The sequence below is a fragment of the Rhinoderma darwinii genome, chromosome 9 (genome assembly GCF_050947455.1).
Source record: "Rhinoderma darwinii isolate aRhiDar2 chromosome 9, aRhiDar2.hap1, whole genome shotgun sequence".
Taxonomy (NCBI): domain Eukaryota; kingdom Metazoa; phylum Chordata; class Amphibia; order Anura; family Rhinodermatidae; genus Rhinoderma; species Rhinoderma darwinii.
Window position 1 is genome coordinate 67,410,185 of NC_134695.1, and position 26,671 is coordinate 67,436,855.

Sequence of the window (26,671 nt, forward strand, 5' to 3'; positions counted from 1 at the left end):
TGTTTTACTAGCCTTGGAAACCTACTATTACTTAAAGTTAATAAGGGTGGTGGTGGGGGAGGTTTCTACTGTTTAGGACGCTCATCTATTATCTAGAGTGAAGATCAGCTACAAAGAAGATCTTTCACTCTGGAGGATTCAACACATCCATTCATTCAACAGACAGCTCATTGATTTCAATGAGTGGTGTGTAATGCTTTAGTTTTCCTGTGGGGGCACTGCAGGCTTTTGAAAAATTGCTGGCAGCCCCTATAACAAGATCCACCAGAACATGGCTGGTCAAAGTAATTGAAAAATTAGCGTGTAATAAATATTTTATCCTATAACAGAGACGCTGTGGCCACACAGAGAAGCGAATGCATTCCAAATATATCTCATATCTATCTATCTATCTATCTATCTATCTATCTATCTATCTATCTATCTATCTATCTATCTATCTATCTATCTATCTATCTATCTATCTATCTATCTATCTATCTATCTATCTATCTATCTATCTATCTACAGTGAAGGAAATAAGTATTTGATCCCTTGCTGATTTTGTAAGTTTGCCCACTGTCAAAGACATGAACAGTCTAGAATTTTTAGGATAGGTTAATTTTACCAGTGAGAGATAGATTATATTTTAAAAAAAAACACATTGTCAAAATTATATATATTTATTTGCATTGTGCACAGAGAAATAAGTATTTGATCCCTTTGGCAAACAAGACTTAATACTTGGTGGCAAAACCCTTGTTGGCAAGCACAGCAGTCAGACATTTTTTGTAGTTGATGATGAGGTTTGCACACATGTTAGATGGAATTTTGGCCCACTCCTCTTTGCAGATCATCTGTAAATCATTAAGATTTTGAGGCTGTCGCTTGGCAACTCGGATCTTCAGCTCCCTCCATAGGTTTTCAATGGGATTAAGGTCTGGAGACTGGCTAGGCCACTCCATGACCTTAATGTGCTTCTTTTTGAGCCACTCCTTTGTTGCCTTGGCTGTATGTTTCGGGTCATTGTCGTGCTGGAAGACCCAGCCACGAGCCATTTTTAATGTCCTAGTGGAGGGAAGGAGGTTGTCACTCAGTATTTGACGGTACATGGCTCCATCCATTCTCCCATTGATGCGGTGCAGTAGTCCTGTGCCCTTAGCAGAGAAACACCCCCAAAACATAATGTTTCCACCTCCATGCTTGACAGTGGGGACGGTGTTCTTTGGGTCATAGGCAGCATTTCTCTTCCTCCAAACACGGCGAGTTGAGTTAATGCCAAAGAGCTCAATTTTAGTCTCATCTGACCACAGCACCTTCTCCCAATCACTCTCAGAATCATCCAGATGTTCATTTGCAAACTTCAGACGGGCCTATACATGTGCCTTCTTGAGCAGGGGGACCTTGCGGGCACTGCAGGATTTTAATCCATTACGGCGTAATGTGTTACCAATGGTTTTCTTGGTGACTGTGGTCCCAGCTGCCTTGACATCATTAACAAGTTCCCCCCGTGTAGTTTTCGGCTGAGCTCTCACCTTCCTCAGGATCAAGGATACCCCACGAGGTGAGATTTTGCATGGAGCCCCAGATCGATGTCGATTGACAGTCATTTTGTATGTCTTCCATTTTCTTACTATTGCACCAACATTTGTCTCCTTCTCACCCAGCGTCTTACTTATGGTTTTGTAGCCCATTCCAGCCTTGTGCAGGTCTATGATCTTGTCCCTGACATCCTTAGAAAGCTCTTTGGTCTTGCCCATGTTGTAGAGGTTAGTCAGACTGATTCATTGAGTCTGTGGACAGGAGTCTTTTATACAGGTGACCATGTAAGACAGCTGTCTTTAATGCAGGCACCAAGTTGATTTGGAGCAGTAACTGGTCTGGAGGAGGCTGAACTCTTAGGGTATGTGCACACACACTAATTACGTCCGAAATTGACGGACGCAAGTCCCGAACCGACCACAGTGCAGGGAGCCGGGCTCCTAGCATCATACTTATGTACGACGCTAGGAGTCCCTGCCTTGCTGCAGGACAACTGTCCCGTAGTATAATCATGTTTACAGTACGGGACAGTTGTCCTGCAGCGAGGCAGGGACTTCTAGCATCGTACATAAGTATGATGCTAGGAGCCCGGCTCCCTGCACTGTGTTCGGTCCGGGACTTGCGGCCGAAATACGTCCGTCAATTACGGACGTAATTAGTGTGTGTGCACATACCCTTAATGGTTGGTAGGGGATCAAATACTTATTTCTCTGTGCACAATGCAAATAAATATTTAGAATTGTGACTTTTTTTTTTTTTTATATATATATATATAATTTGTCTCTCACTGGTAAAATTAACCTAGCCTAAAAATTCTAGACTGTTCATGTCTTTGACAGTGGGCAAACTTACAAAATCAGCAAGGGATCAAATACTTATTTCCTTCACTGTATCTATCTATCTATCTATCTATCTATCTATCTATCTATCTATCTATCTATCTATCTATCTATCTATCTATCTCATATCTATCTATCTCATATCTATCTATCTATCTATCTATCTATCTATCTATCTATCTATCTATCTATCTATCTATCTATCTATCTATCTATCTATCTATCTATCTACCTATCTACCTACCTACCTACCTACCTACCTACCTATCTATCTATCTATCTATCTATCTATCTATCTATCTATCTATCTATCTATCTATCTATCTATCTATCTATCTATCTATCTATCTATCTATCTATCTATCTATCTATCTCATACTCAAACGGAGAAAGCAGCAGCACTCAATCTCAGTAAGAGAAAGCTTACATATGTGAACGGGTGCCAGCAAGCTGTCCAGATCCTAGGACTGTATCAATATTCAGGAGAAATAAATCTTGCAGCACTCCAACAGCATAAAATGCTTGAAAAAAGTCCTAATGTTGGACTGAAACGTCGCACCTCTGTATGTTGGCTTGAATAAATCACAGTTTTTTTCATTCATCCTGTTGGAGTGCTGCAAGATTTATTTCTCCTGAATATCTATCTCATACAGTATCTATGTCATAGAGTAACAATCTCTCTATGATTTATTGAATTGTATTGTGGCAATTCTGCAATTTTAGCACAATTGACAAAATGCCTCCATTATGCAACATTAAGGGCTTGTCCACACGTAGCGGAATTGCGGATGCAAAAAACGCAGCATAATACAGAAGCAGCAGAGTGGGTGAGATTGAACAAATCTCTTCCACACGCTGTGTAAATACTGACCCGAAAAAACGCTCAGAAATGGACCTGCGGTGCGGAATGTTATTCCGCAGCATGTCAATTGTATTTGCGTAATCTCTGCATATTTGCTACAGGTTTTCTCCATTGAATTCAATCGGGAGGTAAAACCTGTGCCAAATAGCAGTTTTTGCGTTTTTTTTGCGGTGCGTTCACAGAGATTCCTCCGCAAAAAACACAACACTAAATTAAAAAAAAACACTATACTTACCCAGAGTCTGTGTTTCTTCCTCCAAGCCGGCCTCCTGGGTTGACGCTTTCACATGTGACCGCCGCTGTCGCCAATCACAGGCTGTAGCAGCGGTCACATGGATGAAACGTCATCCCAGGAGGCCGGCCTGGATGACGTCAGAAGGCCGGCCTCCTGGGATGATGCTTTCCCATGTGACCACCGCTGCAGCCAATCACAGGCTGCAGCGGCCTCTTGGAATGAAACGTCCTACCAGCAGTTTTCCGCAGAGAACATTACGGCCGAAAAACTGCACCACAGTTTTTGGTGCGCTCTTTCGTCCAGAATTCCCTGCGGCGCACAGGGGAGATACGCTGCGTTCTATTACACATCGTGTCCGCCCTGTGTGAACACGGTCTTAGACATAAGTCAGCATTCCTATTGGCTGTTGGGACATAATTGTAGGATAAAATACAACAATAGTCTTTACATCTACACTGAAATAAGTATTTGGGAAGGTGTTTGGCTTCAATGCAGCGTGTTATCCTTCAGCAAACATTGTATCACTTGGGTAATACAAGGTCTATTATTTTGCACGCATTATTAGGAAAATATTTGCAATTCCCTTATTTTGTAATTACTTGAGTTGCACTTATAATGGTATGATGATTATGGTATGTTCTGATCAGCAAATTAACTTTATTTGTTTTCCGGAAAGATCGCTTTTAACTCCTTGGAGACGCAGCCAGTTTTTAGTTTTGCTTTTTAGTTTTTTTTTCTCACCGCCTTCCAAAAGCCATAACTTTTTTTACATTTGCATCTACGTAACCGATTGAGGGCTTGTTTTTTTGCGGGAGAAGTTGTAGTTTTAATAGCACCATGTACCATATAATGTATTGGGAACCTGGCAAAAAAAACAATGTTTCCGCAATTGTTTTTTGGGTTTCATTTTTATTGTGTTTCCCGTGTGGTAAAAACAACATGTTAACTCTATTCTGTGGGTCTATACGATTACAATGATGCAAAATGTATATCACTTGTTTATGATTTACCACTTTTACATAAAAAAAAGTAAACATTTTTTTTTGGGTGTCTCTGTATTCTAAGAGCCATAACATTTTTTTTTTTTCTGTCGATAACGCGGTGTGAGGCGAGCTGTAGTTTTTATTGGTACCATTTTGGGTTACATGAAAGTTTTTAATCACTATTTTTCCATTTTTGTGGTGAACTAAGGTCACCAAAAAACCGCAAATCTGGATCATCATCTCTTGACCAAAGTGGAGAGCAATTATAAAGAGTGTCTTTCTCTCTGGAGGACCAGTCCTGTATTACACAGGCAACACATTGATATGAATGGACAATGTGTAATGCATCATTTCCCCTGTGGTGGCGCTGCAGGGAAATTGAGCACTTACTGTCAGGTTTCCCTACAGCTGATCAATGGCGGTACCAGAAGGGGGACACTTTGTGATCAGTTTATTGTCAAGATACCCTTCTGACAAGTAGAGATATTCCAAACAAGAGAACCCCTTTAATGACTTTAATTTGCTATGATGATGTCACTTTAGAACTGGTTTATCATCTAGAAGAGGATTGTTACATTTTCTTGGTGCATAGACTTGTTGGGCCCACCACAGAAAAGGAAACGGAGGTTCCACCCTCCGTCTATACATGACGTGTGACGTCCAGCTTTAATTTCATCATAACCTTTGTTATCATTGTCCACACAGGACACATCATCAATAAGGTCTGATAGGTTATTTGTGAACCATCCCATAAGAAATAGACGCTAGTGGCAAGTGATTGCTCTAAAGTCACCTCCAAATGAGGTTGTCTTCTACCGGTAGATTACTTTATCAGAGCACCTGCCCTGCGAAGGATCCTCTGGTACTCGGATGGGACATTTGGAACCTGTAGGTGGCAAGAGACTTTGCACAATGGTTGCTTTCCATGAGAGTGGACTGGCTGGACAATTTAGTAATTCAACCTTTCTTTTTCATGGTAGCCGCTACCATTTGTGTACTCTGATATTTCTGCAGGACAGCTATGTGACGGTATTACTTCATAGAAACAATAGCACAACATCAACTTCTATAGTAAAAATTGGGAAGTCTTGATTATTGATCCCTGTTTCTACAAGAGATACTTGTGTAGCAGAGGTGAGATTGTCAATGGAGTAGATCGAATTAATTTTCAGAGAAAATATGCTCCAATGTAGAGTAATAGCTAGGTTTCCTTCACCCGTGCCCAAGCCCTGTGTCTAAAAACCCTGGCCAAGTCAGATTGGCTTGTTAGTGCCCCCTTTGGCACCCTAACCACATCCATGCCCAGACAACCACAATGTGTTATCTATGATTCTCCGTAGGACTGCAAATAAAAATTCTTATCAGTCAGTTATTATGACACCCAAAAAAATTGTGCAATTACAAACTCAACCCTGTTATTTTTGACAATGTGTGTGTCTATGTGCAATTTCAACTGTATTTACCCCATTGAGTCAGAATCCATTGGACGTGGTCCTCATTCATTCTTATAGAAGTGCAAGGTCTTATTGTACTACTGCTTTACATTATAAAGTTCTAGAAACAATGTGGGGATCTTCAATTATTTCTGTTATTTGATAGCAATGATGCCAAGACCTCAAATTCTTCCAGTAAAACTTCAGCATGTCAAGCAAATGGAAGGACGATCAGTCACAGGAATTTGATGTGGACACTGCCAAGGAGGTTAGCATTGACGTGCCAAGAGATCATTGTGTTATACAGTACTTACAGTCGCTGCTCTCATATGGTTGCCAGGACAGTCAATCCGAAGGCAGCAGGCTCTCTCATTATAATGCCGCCTGCAGTGGAGTTCTGCCTGGCTTGGATTTCTACTACACGTGTGCACTGAGCCACCAAGTTTTCATTTAACCTCTTTAATGCTAAAAGGAACGAAAGCTACTCGCTCACATTTCTGCATCACATTTACTTGTAGACCTCTCATAGGGTTAATAAGTTGCATTTTTCCTAAAATAACATGATATTAATTATTGCAGTTCCATGAACAAACGACCAGGGGTTTCTCCTCAAAAATTATCTTTCTAGTGCCACCTATTGGTTCCTACGTCATGTCAATGTCATGCACTATAAGGGGTCTTAGACCATTACTCAAGTATTAGCCAATAGAGATGCATACGTATGTGGATAGATTTGCTTTGGTATAACTAACCAGAGTTCCTCACTGGAGTACTGTTTCTCCAGAAGAAGTCATGTTCTAAAGGTGGCCATGCACATTCAATGGCACAGATATTCCTCCTGACCTCCACATAGTCATGCACACTTGGGTCTGAATGGGAAGAAGGGAGTGAGCCGCATGAAGACACCTCTAGTGGTGTCTTATATCCCTTCAGAACAAAGTCTGAGGCATGTTGAAATTCAACCTTTTTTTTTTCTTGAACATAAGTTGAATGAAGAATGGTCAAACATCCAATACACAAAAGATGGTCAACCGGTCCTGCCGATATAGGCGTGTTCGGCCAACCTTACTTTTATTTGTATGGCCAACATAAGACTAAGTAGACAAGGTACAGAGACTATCACATAAACTATGAAAGGAACAAAACGTTGCTAACCTTCTTTGTGTATAGTCTTGACCTTAAGATGGAACGTTGCACCACCAATCCATGCAGATCATGGATTGACTAAACTTTCTCATCCCACCCATTTGTCTTGAACTGGTTGACCATTCATAGACCTGAAGAAGTCTGTAGACCTTATGAGAGGCGTAAGAGGGGATCAGATACTACTGATAAAGTTTCAAGTATTTTTCTCTGTCTGTTATGACAGAATAATTCCATTTTGTAGAGTAAACCCCCATGGGCCATGTGTTTTAACCCCTTTCATGCCTTCACATCGGATCTGTGTTTGATACGCTGCAACAACCATATGTGGAACCCATCCGCAGACTTCACACTGAACACCTCAAAGGCTTTGAGGGAAAAAAAAATATTTTGCTATCTGATTTTCTTTGGATCTATCCCCAATGCGAAATCAGCGCCTTAGGTTGAAACTGAGTAATGACGTGAAAGCTGACGAGAAACTGGGAAATGTTCCAAAAAAGGCAGCTCTGCTCGCAGGTATGTTCATTGCCTTAAAAGATACATCAGAGTCAACACATCGAGAGAAGGCTTTACATTTCTCCTCCACTACTTGGGCTGACTGCCACATTATGCAACGTGCAGCACTCAGCTTAAAAACAGCTTGTGGATATTGCAAAAAACCTCACCCACATAAAGGACGTGTACTGAAAAGAAGGGAGAGAAATCCCATGCATTATTCATTGATTACAAAAATGTATATTCATGTAGTCATAGAAAAATAAGTCAAAAATATGATATCCCACACCAGTGCAATTATGGAGCCTGAAGTCAAAAACGTACCCTCAGGTGCATGATGCAGCACAGTATCTTGCTTTTTTTCTGATGCATACACAATTTGAAAGAAAGTTTGAATAATTTCATAAAATGTAAAAACTTGCTTAATCTTAAAACTATTAAAACTTTAGGGATTATGCACATGGCCGTATTACGGATTTGTTTTGTATGCACTTGTAATAGTGCTGGCATAGATGTGCTGTACCTTCATATGCCGCCGATTTTACAAAAACTTTGGCATTCTCCATCGGACTCCGTACATTTTGAGCATTGCAGCAGCACCTTCACAGCAGCACATGGAGCCTTTGTGGCTCGTACTAAAAAGCCGTACGGACTCTGTGAAAAATGCCCTGGTGAGACCTTCGGCTACATAATCAGACACCAGTATTGAAAATGGCACATGGTAGGTGGGGGACCCTGTTAAATATTTTCCATTGGGGCAAAGACACTTTATTTGTCCCTTACTTTTTACTAATCTACCTAAATTATATTAGTAAGAAATAGAAAATGGAGTGGGACTGCAAAATCAGACTACTCTTTCTTTGTAGTCTGTTACCATGGAGACAGATAGGTCTGCACAAGAGCTGTAAACACAAAATAGTACTGTATTCAATTTTTAATCAAGACTATTTAAAATCAAGTTATCATTTTAGATAAACAATTAAAACATGGGATGCATAGTGGGGCATACTGTAGCTTTTAATCCACTAGGGCAAAAAATACACAAAATATATTTTCGCTTTATTGGACCAAAGTTCACCAATGATAGAAATGGAGGACGACAAAGTAAAATTACTTTATCTGATAAGCTTCTCCATAAGATGACATTTTTTATACATTGTGGTTAACATTTCTTGAAATATTTCCACCAGAACAAAAGCATATTTTTCCTTTTTCTTCAGAATATTCATTTTTGTAGGAATTAATAATGGATATTGCATTCATATTGAACAATTTATACATGAAAAAATCTATACACAAAGGAGGTAGCGATTGTGTAGGCTGACACAATATTTTTATTCTCATCTTCCCCGGCTTTGCCATTGGCTGCCTGTTTCTGACTGTGGTCTCCTACGCTAGGTCACTCTGCTTAATGTAGATGACTTGTGCTGGCTACGTCTCATTCTTTATAAAGAATAATACATGGTTTCCACATTTAACTACCACTGTGCCTGGTAACATTCCCCGGTCTATGCTTACGAATGTGCCTGGATCATGAATGATTAAACCTAAACATCATCTGCATCTTGGTGCTGCCTCGAGTCAACCCCTAGACTAATGGCTGCAATCTAGAAGAATATAAATGCATGTATGCCGTGGTATAAAACCTTGAAATTCATTCTACTTCAAACTTGGCAGCTATAATTTCATGTAATCATCCGCAATATCTTAGTTTTTTTTTTTTTCCTTTTCCTTGTATTGTTCTGTTAACAAAACTCAACAAAAGCCTTCCAAATGGATCTGCCATGAGTCACTTATTTCCATCAAAAATGTTCCGTATGGCATTTAAAATGTGAGTTAATCCACTCTTGCTGTCATAAGATAAAGGCTTACATTTTCATCTGTGAAATGAGTACAATAGGTTAGAAACCAGGAACACTTAATTATCTCCCGTCTACGAAGACAATCAAGTTTGTAGCGAAGAGGCTTATGTTGAAAAGACACATTGGAACGACAGGTCCAAGGTGAGACCTGGACTTGATTGGAAGGTCCAGGTTAGGAGGTCTCTGGTCTAGTATAAGAAACCAAAAACATACGGAATATACTAGTGACTGGCAAATGTAATTAGATGAAGGAGATGCAATTAATGGGTTGTTACAGGAACAAAAGCAGGTGTTTAAGTTATAAAGGCAACAACAGAGAGAGGGGCATGTTAGCTGTGACTGCTCGCAAGCAAATTATCATTTTCATGCTTTTCAAAGAAGACAGCTTTTCCCAAAGGAACAAAAATGAAAGGGCGGGAGAGACGGAGAGAGTTACTTCAAACAAGTTCAATTTTGTGAATATTGTTTTATAGAAAGGTGGCTTTGACATAAAAATCAGCTTGCCAATGTTTCATGGAAATACTTTTGGTGAATATATACATTCAATAAGAGGCAGAAATTATAATATAGGTAAAAAAAAAGGCCCAAAAAAAAATATGGGATTATGGATTGAGGCTACATACATTTTTTTTTTTTTTTTTTACCTCCAAATTCATAAACTTTTTTTATTTACTTATTTATTTGTATTTAAGTGGAATATCCATCCTTTAAATAATGAATGATTCTTTTTTTTCAACTCCTCTTTAAAGTGGTCGTAGCTCCGTTTTTCAGATACAGAGCTCCAAATCCTTTGCATGGACTTAGCACTTAATAATAATATTCAGTCTGCCGGCAGCCACCCCTAGGGGGAGTGTAGGAGCCTACTACATGCGGTGTGTACATTAAACTCAATAATAACACAGTCTGCAGTAAGCTCCTAAGCTCCCCCTATTGGTTACTGAAGGTAACCAGAATTATATAATCTAGTGCTGTCTATGTGGGAGATTTGGAGCTCTGTATCTGGAAATCTGAGCTCTGACCGCTGTAAAGATATATGTATATATATATATATATATATATATATATATATATATATATATATATATGTGGGAGAGAGATAGAACTGAGCTTTAGACCTATTAAAAAAATCTATTTGATGTTCAATGGTGGACATTCATTTAAGAATAAAGGGAGAGCATCTCTTGTTTTGTTTTTTAATTATTTCTTTCTTGGGATGGAGTGGGAGGGGTTATTTCTACATAGATGTAATTTTCTACTGTTTATAATATAACAAATACTCAAAAATACGCTTTTATGCTATACATTTTTGGTTTAGACTTGATAGGAGGATTCTACCTAAATAGTCATATCACCCTACCCCCTCCAAAGTGTCTTCTTCTGACACATGTCTATGGCACATTATGATGCATACCTCTAAAAGCAGATCTGCCCTCTGACTATGCTGTCCTATATGAAGGAAGCATACCATGGGGATATATCCGCTCTCCAATTAGCCAAAACAGCACAATAAAATATTGTGATATTTGGCTAATAGACGTGTTTAAAGTATACGGATGCTTAGTTATGAGTTTGATGAATTTATAAGAGGAGCACTTACCCAACTTCCCCCAGAGAGGCGCAGAGATGTGGTGGGGAGGATGTGCTTCCCCCAATAATAAACCGGACTCATTATTATACGTCCGGCTTATTCCATGTACATTACTATTAGCCAAACAGCACAATATCTTTTTGCACCCTTTTGGCTAATAGGAGAGCGTACATGCCCCTATACTATGCTGCCCTTACATAGTATTATATTTTATGTCAACAACATATTTGAGGTTTTCCTTATGAAGCCTTACTACCTTACAAGTGAGTTCTATGTACTTTCAATTTTTACGTCCAATTATTCAGAATTTTTGATAATCTAGCCCATTGATGCTAGATTAAGGGATTATGCTAAATTATTGAATTGTTATGTATGTTTTTCCTGATAAATAAAGTAGGTGAGTCTACAATTGTAATAAAAAAAAAAATGAATAGAACTTATTTATTAATGATATAGAGGATGGGATTAATAGCACTATTTCTATTTTTGCAGATGACACCAAGCTATGTAGTAATGTTCAGTCTATGGAAGATTTTCCTGAATTGCAAGCGGATTTAAACAAACTAAATGTTTGGGCGTTCACTTGGCAAATTAAGTTTAATGTAGATAAATGTAAAGTTATGCATCTGGGTGCCAACAACCTGCATGCATCATATGTCCTAGGGGGAGCTACACTGGCGGATTCACTTGTTGAGAAGGATCTGGTTTTACTTGTAATTCATAAACTAAATAACAGCAAGTAATGTCAATCAGCTGCTTCAAAGGCCAGCAAGATATTGTCGTGTATTAAAAGAGGCATGGACTCACGGGACAGGGATGTAATATTACCACTTTACAAAGCATTAGTGAGGCCTCAGCTAGAATATGCAGTTCAGTTCTGGGCTCCAGTTCATAGAAAGGAGGAAAAATACAAAGAAGAGCAACAAAGCTAATAAGGGGCGCTGAGAATCTAAGTTATGAGGAAAGATTAAAATAACTAAACCTATTTAGCCTTGAAAAAAGACGACTCAGGGGGGACATGATTAACTTATATAAATATATGAATGGCACATACAAGAAATATGGTGAAATCCTGTTCCTTGTAAAACCCCCTAAAAAAAAACAAGGGGGCGCTCCCTCCGTCTGGAAAAAAAAAAGTTTCAACTTGCAGGGGCAACAAGTCTTCTTTACTGTGAGAACTGTGAATCTATGGAATAGTCACTGCAGGAGCCGTCACAGCAGGGACAGTAGATGGCTTTAAAAAAAGGCTTAGAAAATTTCCTAGAACAAAAAAATATTCGCTCCTATGTGTAGAAATGTTTTACTTTGAACTTGATGGACATGTGTCTTTTTTGAATTGTACAAACTATGTAACAATGTATGTAATAAAGGGTAATTAAGAATTTAATGAGCAGTTATATTTCTTAATTACATTTTAATTTGTTAATTTCTTATTGATTAATTTCTTTTTTATTAATTTAATTTTTTAATGAAATGAATTCCTTTCAATTATTATTTTTTTTATTTTATTTTTTATTAATTTTATTAATTTTATTCATTCAATTTATTTAATTTTATATTTTGGTTTAAAAAATAAAGTAGGATCACATTTTTCATACAGCATCACACACCAGCATACACAGGGCAGCAAAAGCTAAATTGTAACATTAGAATACGATATCTCTTGAGATTGAGATGATCTGTGTTCTGCTCATGCAAAAGACTTTTACATTTAAAGATTCTCTTCATGAGTAAAAAAGCAAATCACATTTCATGGGTGAATATCCCTGATATTCAAGGTAATTCTTTCCAGATGAAATTGAACCGTTTCATTTAATATATTCAACTCCCACTGTAGAGTAGGGACGGCCAAAGGAAAACACACACAAAAAGAAGATGAATGTGATATAGATAGCCAAGGAAATGACTGGAATTGCAATCCTATTTGCATTGTTTTGACAGCAACATTTAATAAAGATGGTAAAATATTTAATACTTGTAGTTGAGTAAGACCGTGTAGTCTGGGGAGCTGAGAGACCACAATTTCTTGTAAAAAAAAAAAAAGATGTTAGTGCATTAAAACTTCTTTCTAAGAAGTCGTTTTAAACAAAGATGGCAACTCTCAGCCTCCCGAATGTGTTCTTGCGGTCTGTAATCTCAAAGGAATGAACTAAAATCAAGAGATTTAAAAAAAAATGTTTTTGTATTTTTTATTGATTGCCAGTGTATTAGTTAAGCAGGCAGCCATTGCTGTATGTGAGTGCTTCGGCAGCTATACAATTCTTACATTAATTTGTGAATCACCAATCTTCATCACATCATTCACAAATCTTCTTCAATAATCCGGCTGCTGATAGCCTACCGCTAGCTTCTGAAATAGATGCTACAGACAAGATGTCACTCATTGTTACGCACACTATATCTATAAGTGCCACCAGAAATTGGCATATTGTTCTGCGTTAAGCATTTATACAGTTCAGTTATACTTCAGTCTGTGTCCAAGTGGCAATTTGTTTTCAAATAAATAGATTTTAAATTTAAATCAGGGTACTGAATGTGTTCCGCGGCTACCACTAGCCCCAGACAGTCGCATATCTCCTGCAGTGTGCTTTTAAACAGGCTATTCGTTACCACTGTCTACCCTCCATTTACCCATAGCCAAATATGTTGCTATCATTTTGACATTACTAATGCTGTCTTGGCGTTAAAAAAAGATTAAAAGGGGTTGGAGACAGTCCTAGAACACCTCTTGGCGATTAATTTATTCAGACCGAATCGAATCTGATGGCTGGTTTGGGAAATTTGCTCATCTCTTGAGAGCTGGAGCACTTACTGGCCTTACGACTGCCCTCGGCACACTTGCGATCTAATTTGCATGTGCAAACAAAGTTATTTTTTTCAGAAATGCTAATATCTACGGCCACAAAAGTATGTATGAACATATGTTTAAGTCTCCGCTGTTATTGGTTTAGTTCCCATAAAGGACCAGACAGACTCCCTTTAAGAATATATATTGAAACAAATACTTTTTTTCTAATAAATTTCTATTTTTTTTAAATTCTATTTTAATTCCATGAATACAAAGGAAACCATATTGCTTGGGCTGCTGTTGTGAGTTGTTAACAGCAGTTCCAGAGGTTTGCTTTACAGCAGTCACCTGGACAACTTGAAGTTCCTGGGCTCCAATACAAAATCTGTGATACAACCTCCCCCCAACTACCATGTGCCATTTGTAAGCCCAATTTGAAAGGAGAGGGAGGAGGAGCTGCTGCCAAGTTTTCCTCATCATCTATATATGTTATATTTTTACAGCTTTATTATAGTGGTGTAACTTTTCATTGTAATCCAGCCCTCTAATGATAATAAAATGACTGTTGAATTGTCCCCCAGTTGTACACAGCACAAGCTGAAAGTGACTGGAAGGGCTTTCAGGGCACACTGGGTAGTAGTTGTAGCTTTAAAACAGCTGGAGAGCCACAGGTTGGAGACCACTTCTCTAATTATTCACCAAAGACGCTATATGAGCAAAAGGGTTCTTACCGGCAATCAAACCTCAACCTCCAGTTCTGTAAGGCAATGATGATAACACTTTTGCCCCCTGTTGAGTGATTGCAGTCTCTAATGTTTCGTTTTTACTCAAGGACTAATAAATAATCTGAGGGTCTCATCAACACTTTAGTATCATGCAAGTCACGTACTTATGTATCACTCATTAAGCGCTATAGCGACTACGATTTTGTAAGAGATTGCTGAGCCAGGTAGGAGTCGAGCTCAGAGACCAGTCACCTCCTGGATCTCATTTAGATGAGTTTTTATTTCCTAGTCTTTGTCCTCGTCTTTTCCAATATTTAGCTGAATGTTATTTATTCCAAATGAACAGGACTGCTGCTTGATTAATGAGCTTAGTCACCCCCCTCGTGTGCCAAGTGCCCCCTTGTTGCCCGTTAAAAAGGCATTATTAATTAGCGGAGATCTCTTTTTTTACATTGCTATGTGCAGTAAAACATGGCGAGACTAAAACCCAAACAAACATCGTCGTGATATTCCAAATTATAAGCTGTTCTTAAAGGCCACAGTAAGCAATGGTAGAGTCGCTTATACTTTAAGTAGATTCAGACAAAACACTTATTTTTGGAAGGTGGTTCTATAATTATCACGTAACGCTCAACTATGTGGAACCATGACGATTTTGGGATATAGGATAATAAAAAGATAGAATTAAACAAAAAATATTAAATGATATTAAAGGAACACTTTAGGCAAAATAGAAAGGATGGGATCTAAGGGGTGGGGCACTGGGATCCTTTTGATCCTTGTGTCTTGCACCAACCCGTCTCCCCTGTACTAGGCCAAAGATCAGTTGTTCTTGGAGTGTTCCTTTAAGGGAAAAAGCAAGGAAAAGTTAGATCTCCAAATTTCTATCTGAATTTTCCAAACACAAAAGCTTTAGTTTTCTATGTCTGTCTTAGATATAGGTCAATGAAAAGTTTTTTGTGTTTTTCAGGTGCCCTTGACACGCCAAAACTATAAACGACATATTAATGCAATAGTAACATTTACTATTTTAAGTTTAAATGGAGGAGATTAATAAATATTCCTACAGGGTGCATGACTTTATGAGTCGACACAAATGGAGCAAATTGCTCCAATTTTTTTTTAAATGGCATACATGGCATGATACATTTGGCGCCGATGGCTTGGGAAGTTGAACACACCACCCTTTTTTACCCCATGGCTGTCGTGTATGTACGCCAGTATTTTGCACCATGAAGTGAAAAATTATCTAGGTAGGTGTAAAAACACCCAATTTTCTAATAACAGACTGGTAAGGTAATGGAGACTAAAAAGGAATTAGTGTTTTAGTCCCCATTGTCTCAAATAGGGAACATATGGTCCGATTATAAGAAGTTATTGAGAACTTTCCAAGTTTCGCTCATCTCTAGCTATGACAATGTTTTGCCCTGAGGAAGTACACCTTTGTCATCTATCCCACCATGGCTTGGGATAAAGTGTCCAGAAGATATTTAGAACCTTAGTCTAGCAATGGTGATCGGTGATGGGCATCGGTTAAGAAAAGAGATGAGCAAATTTGACCATCGGCAAAACACTAGTGAAGCTATTTTTTTCAAACTTGCTTATTCCCAGTCTTGAGTTAGACGGGTCACCGCTGAAATTGCAACTTCTAGATAATTGGTAATAGTTAATCAGGGGCAAAAATAATCAGGGGCAAGGACAGGATTTATAAAGGGGGGATTGCACCAATATCAGCCATGAATAAGAACACTGATTGTGTTCGAAACGCGTAGGCTTCTGTATTTTGCCATCTGAGACCACATTGTACTGCGTTCTCCCTCCTGTGTTTTAACATTTGATTGTCCATTTCAATAAAGTGGAAACAGTGATTTCCTTATATTTATTATACTTTGCTGGATCCTACCTTTTCTTCTTCAATACAAAAATTTGACCAAGGCTATCTAAAAAGTTGCATGCATTGTCCTTCACACACACAACGTAACTCCTTCATTGTAGCTTTGCTGGAGGTATGAAGTTGTAATTCTTGTGAATGATTATCACTCGACCTGAGTGGGTCTTCACAAAGCAAATACTCTGCAGCAGGATAATTTTTGCAGATCCTAGCTCTAGTTGGCATGGTAACAGCAGGATATGCACCATGAACAGAGCTTAGTTGTGTAAAAGTATTAAAAAAAAAGGACAGAATGAATGAGACAGATCATCCTCTCCGTAAATAGTAGAGGGACATCAATAACTTTTCTCTATGAAATGTTTTCGGTGTATTCATACAATACCTCATGATCTGAACAGAAAGCAATTTTTCCATTGTGGCATTTGATTTGCAGAATTAAATTGATATTGACCTGTTACGGGCAGAAAAAAATGTCTCCAAAATAAAAGAGAATAATTAATAGCTGAAATAGGAATAAAAAGTAAACAAATTTTGTGAATAGCACAAGCTCAATAACACCAAAGTATAATAATAACAACGAGCATTGTGATAAAGCAACCAGAGAAAAGCTCAATATTTCAATGCACAAAGACTCTGCAGGTACCGTCATGGCCTCAAATTAAGAGGATCATTGTCATGCACAGTGAAAACTGCAGATAAAAACTCCCCTTTGTCATAGAGTCTAAAATATATACAGATACTAGCTTAATAACTTTTCAAAAAACTTATGCTAATCTAATAGTATACATGATATAAATATATTTTGAAATTTACTGTTATTATTTAGTAGTTTTTCCATGCAAATTCTATGTGAAGTTACTGGCACTAGGTGTCTACCTTCCTGTAATCTGCTGTCCACCACCTGGGGTCAAGCAAAGTCCATCCCTGGTTACAGAGCAGAAGTGACAGGCTGCAGAGGGTGGGGTGTGTTTCATCACTGCTTGCCTATACAAGTCTATGAAGAGGGGAGGGTTAGCAGGAGAAGGGCGCAGAGAAAGTGGGTCAGCAAACACACGCTGCATACAAGTCTATGAAGAAGGGGGGAAGGAAGCAGGGGCATAGTGAGAAAGAAGCACACAAACATGCCGCAGTTTCCTGGTAAGTGTTATATCTTACCCCAGTGCTGGATTCTAAGCTACACTGCTGATTACTGCTGTATAAACTCTTCCATGCTGCTGCTCTGGTTTACTTAATCTACCACTGCTGATATCAAAAGTAAAGTAATTGTAAACAGTCTTGGGAAACAATTAATAATTTATAGATTAGGGTGTAAAATTAGACTCTGCGTCAAGCCACAACCCTCCAAAACCACGCCGCCTTTAACCTTGGCCGTTGTTTCTTGCTGTTAAAGTTGGCCATCCTAGCCACTATGTATGTAGACATTTCAATATTGAATTAACATCTGGTAGCAGTACTTTAATCCCTCTAAAAAAAAACTCCCAAAAAAGCAGAATGAAATGCCTTGGAAAACGCTGTGTATGGAAACGACCCAAGGGCTCATACACATGACCGCACGACCACTGAGCCCTTACAAAATGGTAATAAGGAACCCATAGAAGTCTGTGGGGCCCTGTTGTATCCTCAAATTACTTTTATTTTATATGGAGGCATACAGAAATAAGTTCTATATGAAACAGAGAAAAAAAAATTGTGGGTTCGCTCCTTTGGATGCCGTATTATAAAGGCACAGAAAAGAATACTTCCATAATGCAGCGCCAAAGGTGGCTCCATATGAATGCACATGGAGTGCCTTCAACTCTATGATATGGAATTATATGGACCTGAATTGATTTCTCAGTAATTTTTTATTTTATTTTTTTTACATTTTGTATTGTTACTTTTTCTTCTCCTTTCCGGATTACTAAATACATAGAAATATATATTTGGGTTATAAATGACGAGTCATAAAATCTTGGCAAAAATTTCCCACCCTGATTTCTGGAGAGCACTCTCAAGGAGAAAGTCACTACTCTTGAAATAAATAGATATTAATTGAACTTGGGGATAACTGGAAATTACATCAGTTCATCTTTTCCTATTAACCCATAATTAATTAATTGCTTTATACGGTACGCACAGCGAAATTTCATCAGTAGCCATTACCCCAGTGTACTTAATTGATTTAATACTTGCATAGTTTAAAAAAAACTGAATACGCGTCTATTTAGATTAAAATATATTAGCGAAAGAAAAAGTCTCATTTTCCGTGAAGAAGCTTTATCTCGCACTGAAGTATTTAACATTAGTCATAATGTTACATGAAGGTAGCTGTTATCTAATTATGCACTGGAATTAATGAAAGCATTCAAGCTGCCGCGGATGAATCACATTTGGAGCAGATGAAATTAGTTTGATTGGGGAAACAAGTTTTATTTTTCTAACAAGGTTAAACAGGTTGCAAAACCTCTCCGGCAGTGTGAATTGCTTTACGACATTTAACATATCTATTAACAAAGAAATTAGCCAGAATGACAAGTGTTTTTTTTCGGCATCGAAATTCAAGAAGAAAAAAAAAAAAACGTGAAATAAATTAAATTTAAGCAGACGCTTCTATGAGGAGGCAACCTATGTAGCGATATTCCTATATGTGATCCAAATATTATGTCCACTAGAATACACTGGATCATGGCAAAGTAGATAACACAAATGGATGGTGAGTCTAAATAAGATAAACCTCTCCAAACTCATACATGGTCATAGTCACCCACTATAATAGAGCCCAGCGTGTCACCGGCCGCCATTTTTTTATTTTTTATTTTTTATTATTTATTACATTTTAATGGATATTTTAAATACTCTTCAATTGGTTGTGGTTGTCACGCTGCTTCAAAGACTCATGTAGGTTTAACATATGTACCGAGTCTTATGACACATTGAAACGAAACTGTTGCTGCCAGCTATGGGATGACATCTTATAAATTTGGTGTTTTATTCATATATATATATATATATATATATATATATATATATATATATATATATATATATATATATATATATTACTTTTCAATATATCCATAAAAAAAAAGAAATTCTTAAATTCAACAATTATCAACCCCCTCCCTTTAGATTACACAGCCAGATCATGAATGAGGGCCAGGATCCCAAAAACCTTGGGCTTCTCTCATTGTACAACATTTTAGCCGAGAAATGAAGCCTATTTCCCCCATGGTCTATTCAACTACATTTTTCAATATTTCTCCCACCTTTGTTAATCAGGGAGTCCATTACTCAGCAACCACTTGCGCATTTTGATCCGGCTTACACCCATCCGTGGCTCCCAGTGTATAATCATAACCCTAAAAGGAGGACAGCAATCTGAATACTCCCCTAACTCTCCCCACCCTCCTTGGTGATTTTTATACTGTTCCCCTCCTCCCTATAAAGTATTTATGTAAATAAATTTGTTGTAGAGAAAAAATATACAGATTCATTTGTGGGCAATTTTTATATTTAAGAATTTTTTTTTTTTACTTCATTTTATTACCATCTAAAAATGTGGCCAATAATTATACCTTCTCCTGAAAACTTTTTGTTGAAAACTGCACTGCAAAAAAATACATGTCTTTTTACTGGAATTTGACGTTGTTTGGCAGTTAGCATGGAAACTGAGGCAAATTACGGTAAAAATGCATGCGTTTTTGTAGTGTGGTTTTGGGCGTCGCAGAAAAAATGCCGCAAAACTGCACCCTGTGAATACACCCCGAGGCCAAGATCAGACACACAATTTTGATTCAGTTTTTGTGGAAATTTTTGGCTCAGTTTTTTGAGCCAAAGGCAGAAGAGGATCCAAAAGGAAGGAAAAATATATAAAAAAAAGTCTGATTTATCTCTAAAAACTGCAGTGCGTGTGTGTGTGTGTGTGTGTGTGTGTGTGTGTGTGATCCTGGCCCAAGTGCTATGGGAATGAGTAGATTTGTCCTTTTTTTGCGGGGGGGGGGGGTACGTTTATACCAATCGTTTTGTTTTTCAGAAAAAAAATGCTAAATAAAAATAATATACGAAAGGAGAATTTTCGCTTATCAAATATATAGATTAATGCAGAGCTGCGTATAGCAGCACACAGGGACCGGAGGCATTATTTAAAGCTCCGAGGCCCCCCAACTACCATGTGCCATTTATAATACTGGAGGGGAGTGTGCTGAATTTGTTGGGGGCAGTGACATGTCCACTCAGTTAAGTGAGAGGTAATGTGGTCATAGTCTGAAAGAAGAAAAATTGCTACACCCTAGCGGAATATTAACTATTAATAAATGTTTTGAGATAAACAGTTCCAGGCATGTATGAGCTGAAATTCTTAGACTCAGTTCACATCTGTGTTGGAGCCTCTGTCGCAGATTTAATAGGAAGATTTACCGGGAAGGACCGCACTGCAATATTCTACCCATCAAAACAATGGACATCCCGATGGAACCCATTATAAGTCAATGGGATCCATCCGGCGCCAGTGGTATTCGTCATACAACAGATCCGGCAGCGCAGAGCGATTTCTATTATAAATGGAAACTACGATGCAGATGTGAACAAAACCTGATTCACATGCATCAGTTATACCCATTAGACCATAACAAGTTACATAAATGTTGCAGTTGTGTTACAATTTTGCAAAATTTCCAGATGTAGTAATCTTTAACTTGACTCACGTTATTTACATTGTGGCAAAGAACTGTAACTTGACTTTGTCAATGGCTTTTGTTGTGTGACGGTACGCTGGTGCAAGTTATCAAAGTCAAGTTAGACTTTGCTACATCTGTACACTTCACTGGAAATCACTGCTTAATACTGTGTCTGTATTGTGCAATAATTGTAAGATATTTACTCTTCTGTTCTATCAAAGAAAGACTGAAAGAGAAGAGACACACAGAATCATGCAAAAGTAGCAGCAAGCAAATTAATTTAAGTAACTTGACCCAGTTGTGCCCCGCACAGCACAGCTGAATTTGGAGGCGTAGCATTGGCCGACCATACAAATAAGATTAAGATCTTATGAAATGCACGGTTTCGACCATATCGGCAGAACACCGCATTAAAATGTCATGTGAATAATCTTTCACTGTGACCAACCGATGTCGGATGAATAAGTGATTGGTCGTGTCTGATATTTTTCTGCTGGGCATCGGCTAAAATAATGTGTGTATGGCATGATGAGCCAGTAACGGCTGATCGTTTGCCACTTTGTGCAAGCGCATTCTGTTTTTCATCCCTATTTTTTAAAAGCGATCTACCAAATGATCAAATCATTTGCATGAACGATCCAACATACAATAGTTCGGCCGCATTGTAGCCAATCCTAATCTTAAGTGTATGGCCAGGTTTAGGCCTCATACACACACAACTGTATATTACGGATCCATGCCGGTTCTGCGTGGTACGTATCCGTAATATAGCGCTAAGGTTTCCGTTTGACTCACCATTGATTTCAATGGTGACGGATCCGGTGCAAATTGTTTCTGTTTGACACCGTTGTGAAAGGGTTTAGTTGTTTTGACGGAATCACTACGATAGTCGACTGCGCTATTCCTTACATCAAAATAACGGACCCCTTACACAATGGTGACAAATGGAAACCATTTGCACCGAATGCGTCACTATTGATATGGTGATGCAAACGGAAACCTATGGTTTCCGTTTGTTTCAGTTTGGATTCCGTTCATGGGTTCCCCTGACAGAAAGGTCCGACGGAACCCATGAACGGAGCGCTGATGCAGATGTGAATGGAGCCTTGGATAGACTTGAACAGAAACTGAAATGTTTTATCAAAGCAGTCTGAGGCAGGTTGAGAAATACATATATTGTATTCCAATATTTTGATTTTCCACATGCTAAAGTAACTACAACCCACAAGACATATGCAGAAAGGTGAATAAATACTGTACAATGTTAATACTGCTATCCCTAAAACCATCACTGATGAGACAAAGAGATAATCTGTATCCTAAAGACGCTGCAATTTCCTGGCAGACTGTTCAGCTAAGATCTGGACACTGGTAGAAGCAACATTGCCTAAATAAACACAACATACAAAATCAGAAAAAGATACAAAGTAGCATTTCATGAGATAAACATTCATTTCATTTCCGCTAAAACAGATAATAAAAGAATGGCAGCAGAAGATACAATGTGAAGTAAGATTTAGAATAGTTAGAAATAATATTAAAAAAGTCTAGAATTCCAAAGAACTTTCCAAGAGTGGGTTATTTTATGCCTTTTGGACTATGTATACAATGACCACTTCTAATATATCAATTGTGATGGATTTAAATGTAAACAAGATGCAATTGAGATTTGTGGTCCTCCTCTTTGGACAACCCCTTCTTGTTATAAGGGTCCCTAGACAGAAAAAGCTAATCACAAAGTGTTTCCCTGCTGGAAACTCCATCAATCAGGTGTAATGTGTGGGGAAAAACAAAAGTAAGTGTTCAATTTCCCTGCAGCGCCATCACTAGGAGAAATTAAACATTACACAGTGTTCATTGAAGTCAATGGATTGTCTGTGTAATGCAGAACAAGACAGGTCCTCCAAAGTGAGACGCTCTTTGTAACCGCTCTCCACTCTGACCAAGAGATGAAGATCATGAACAAAGGACCCCCCTCTATTAACTCATAATTTTCTAATAGGGTGTATGACAATGGGTTTTCTAAAGTGGAGAACCCATTTAAACAGGAGGCAAAAGAAGAAGCCTTAAGGAACCTCCATTAGTGATAACATAGCTTTTTCCTGCCGGTACTCCTCCGTTCAATGCCCACCTCACCATCTCGGCAGTGGAAAATGTAATGGGTGGAAGTGCTGGTGGTATGCCAGTAACAGGCTACTAGCACTTCAGTAACGTGACTATAACAACCACTGGTTTTCACAAGACCATAAAGATCCGGTACGGTCACCTCAATCAGTGATGACAGAAGAGTCTCCTGTTGGTTCTCCTACCCTTAATGCCCACCCCCACTATCTGAGCAGCCATCTTTTAGTGCAGAATGTAGAACACCAGACATTAGCACTTCATGTGAGCCTAACCACACTGGTCCATACAAGAACTTGGAGACCAGCATGGTTACAGTACCCCTAGGGCCAGGCAATGTTGCTTGGCAGTTGTCCATGCTGATGCGACAGTGACAACACCAGGATGTGGAGATGTGGACGTCGTCTTGATGTATTGCCTGGGAAATGGTAGCTGTTAATAAGGATTTTGCAAACACTCGCTCCTTAACAAATGGAGCGGAGAAAAAATATATTAATTTAATTTTTTATTGGAGTTTCACCTTCAGTTCAGGTAGGTGATCAATATTCTTCAGTGGCCAGTGGTCCCAATGCATAATCTATACTAGGGCCCCTAAACTAGCATACCCCATTTATAGTGCTGCTCTCTCCTTATGTCAGAGGGGAAACTGGACCACGTAAGGCACCAGGGCCCAGGTGCAACTGCAACCTCTGCCCCTCCCCCATAGTTATTAATAATATCCCTTATTATAGCATTATTTTAATAGGAAAATTCATTGTGATAATGAAAGTTTAGAAGTGTCATTTACGTATCCCTATACTTTGCATGAGAACGCAGAGTCTCAACTAGATGTGTAGAGATGTGACAGAGACTGATTGCGTAGGCGGGTAACCAAACTAGCTTTGAAGTGCACTGGGGCTTCTACTCTAAGCAATAATCTGTGGAATTAGAATACATAAAAAATAAATAGCCTTCGTCCATCATTCTCATCCGCCTGAGCAGTGTACAAAGAGGCAATGATCGCTAAACGGGTAAAGAAATTGCATTGCAAGAATAGATTGGGAGAAGTGGAAAGATTGAGCGTAACTGGAAAATATTCGCCTGTGTGTGGCCTTCAGAGAAATCTTATGAAGTGCATGTGTAGAAAGGTGGGGATGCTCTGAAATATACAGTATAGTTGTCTTTTAAAGAGGGATATCCACACAATACTTGAGTTTACAGAGATATAGTCAGTCCCGTACTCCGTAGCGGCGGCCATTTTTGCCAATGTGATTACAGTAGATGATACCTTATTAATTAGCATTTTTGGAATAACTGCCCAGAAACGAATGATCAACAAACAGTTGTTACTGAAGTTGCTGAGAAAGTAATAATCAATACGCATCAGATGCTGTTTAAAAAAATGAAAACAAAAATCTGGGGGCAAATGACCTTTAAGACTCTTTGTGAGAATTTGAATGCAAAGTTCTCTGGCCGCAGAAGAATTGAACACTGAGTTCTGCTACAGGTTACATCTGATCCTTGGGGATCCTAACAGTGGTACACCCTGTGATCAGTTTAATATTGAGTGACCCATCTTACAAAAGGAATTGTGCAAATTGGACCAACGCTTTAAAGTGTTCGTAACTTTTACATGGCCCTTTCTTAAATGCTCTTTATGCCATTGGGCTAACAGTTTTCATGCATGGGGAAAATAGAGAATAAATAGCTTCCCCTGGTTATTATTTTTTTATTTTTTTTATAGGAACAGACTTGTATGTATTCCTGCGGGTAAAACATTGCAGGTCACCTGGAGAGAAGGAGTCACAACAAAGGAATCGGCTATATAGTAAAACCTTGGGCAAAAAGTAGCTAACGTGTTTAAATACTGCTCCTAACCTCATTTGAAGAAGTTGTTTGTGATAAAAAAATCAGTTTATTTTTCTAGAACCGGTGCCAATTTTGTCTTTTTTTTTTTACATTTCAGCTCCATTTAAGTAAACAAAATAATTTTTGAAAGATCACATTTCATTATTTTGTTTTTCAATGATCAAATTAAAATATTCCCATCACAGAATATAAATATATAAATATTTGTTCTGAAATTGAAATCATCTGAGGTGTGCTATATTTTTTTAATTTAGACTTAACGGGAAAGACAAAGGTCTACCAGGTACCCTTTTATACGTGTGTTTGTAGAATCGTTCCTGCTAAACTTTTCCTGTTCAGGAACTAATAATGGTATAGTCCGACTCTAAGTGGTCCACTGGAGGACCCAACTGCTCTCTCCGTTCTTCTGCTCCTTCAAAATAAATATCTGATTAAAAAAAATAAACGTTTGTATAATACTTCTAGCCGGAGTCATATTTACTTCTTAACCACAAATTATTTGGAATTGCAGCTTGTGATATTAGAGAATAGGAGGGAAGAAATGAAGAGAGTGGAGAAAAGAGAGAAAAAAAGGTAAGGAGAGGACAGATGCTAAGGCAAAGATGAGAGGAGAATGTAAGGAAAGAAGGGGAGAGGAAAGGGAAGGATAGAAGAGGATAGGAAAGATAGAAGATGAAGGGGAGAGATGCTAAGGCAAAAGTGAGAGGAAAATGTAAGGAAAGAGAAGTAGAGAAAAGAAAGAGAGAGAGGAAAGGAAGGGAGAGGAGAGGGAAGGATAGAAGAGAATGGAAAAGATAGAAGATGGGAGGAAGAGAAAAGAAGGGAGAGGAAGTGACCAAGAGGATAGGAGAGAAGGGTAGAGAATAGGAGAGGATGTGAGAGAAGAGGAAAGGAAAGAACGGGAGGTAGAGGAGGGAAGAGGAAATTGAAAGAATGAAGAGAAACAGCAGGGAAAGGAAAAGGTAGAGGTGGATGGGAGAGGAAGGAAAAGAAAGAGAAGGCAGCCAAGAGGGTAGGAGAGGATGGGAGAGAATGGGAGAGGAGAAGAAGGGAAAAGGAAGGGTAAAAAAAGAAACAAGAGGAAAGGGTATAAAAGTATGCAAAAGAAAGGGAAATTAAGGGAGAGGGGGCAATATAATGTAAAACATTGTACATTTTTGGTACACAACATAAATACATATCTATGTGCCCCTTGGTTTAAGGTACAGACATTTATTGCCACTTTTCACCGTTTGCAGAAAAAAGCAAGCAATGGTCGTAAAGGAGTGGTCCGTGCAGAATATAGCAGAGAGATCATTCATCTGCAAAAGAAATGCCTCCCTTGTTAATGCATTTTCTGGTTATACAGCCAGAAGATTTATATACAACCATCCACACATACATGATTGTATGACATAACAGGAATAAGTATTGTATATCACCACGGAAACACTAATTACACTGATCATTCTGCTTAACTTAGAAAAGCACAGAATGGATCTGCTCAATTACAAAATGTGGCTACTTCTAAACTATAGCAAAACATGTTTTGTGTCCTTGTAGAGATAGATAGATAGATAGATAGATAGATAGATAGATAGATAGATAGATAGATAGATAGATAGATAGATAGATAGATAGATAGATAGATAGATAGATAGATAGATATGAGATAGATAGATAGATAGATAGATAGATTGATA

General features: G+C 38.3%; 1 protein-coding gene across 4 annotated transcripts in view; it reads right to left on the reverse strand.

Annotated features, from left to right (window-relative positions):
- Positions 1-26,671, reverse strand: part of LRRC4C (leucine rich repeat containing 4C) — a 596,740-nt gene that overhangs the window by 295,357 nt on the left and 274,712 nt on the right. The window lies entirely within an intron of this gene.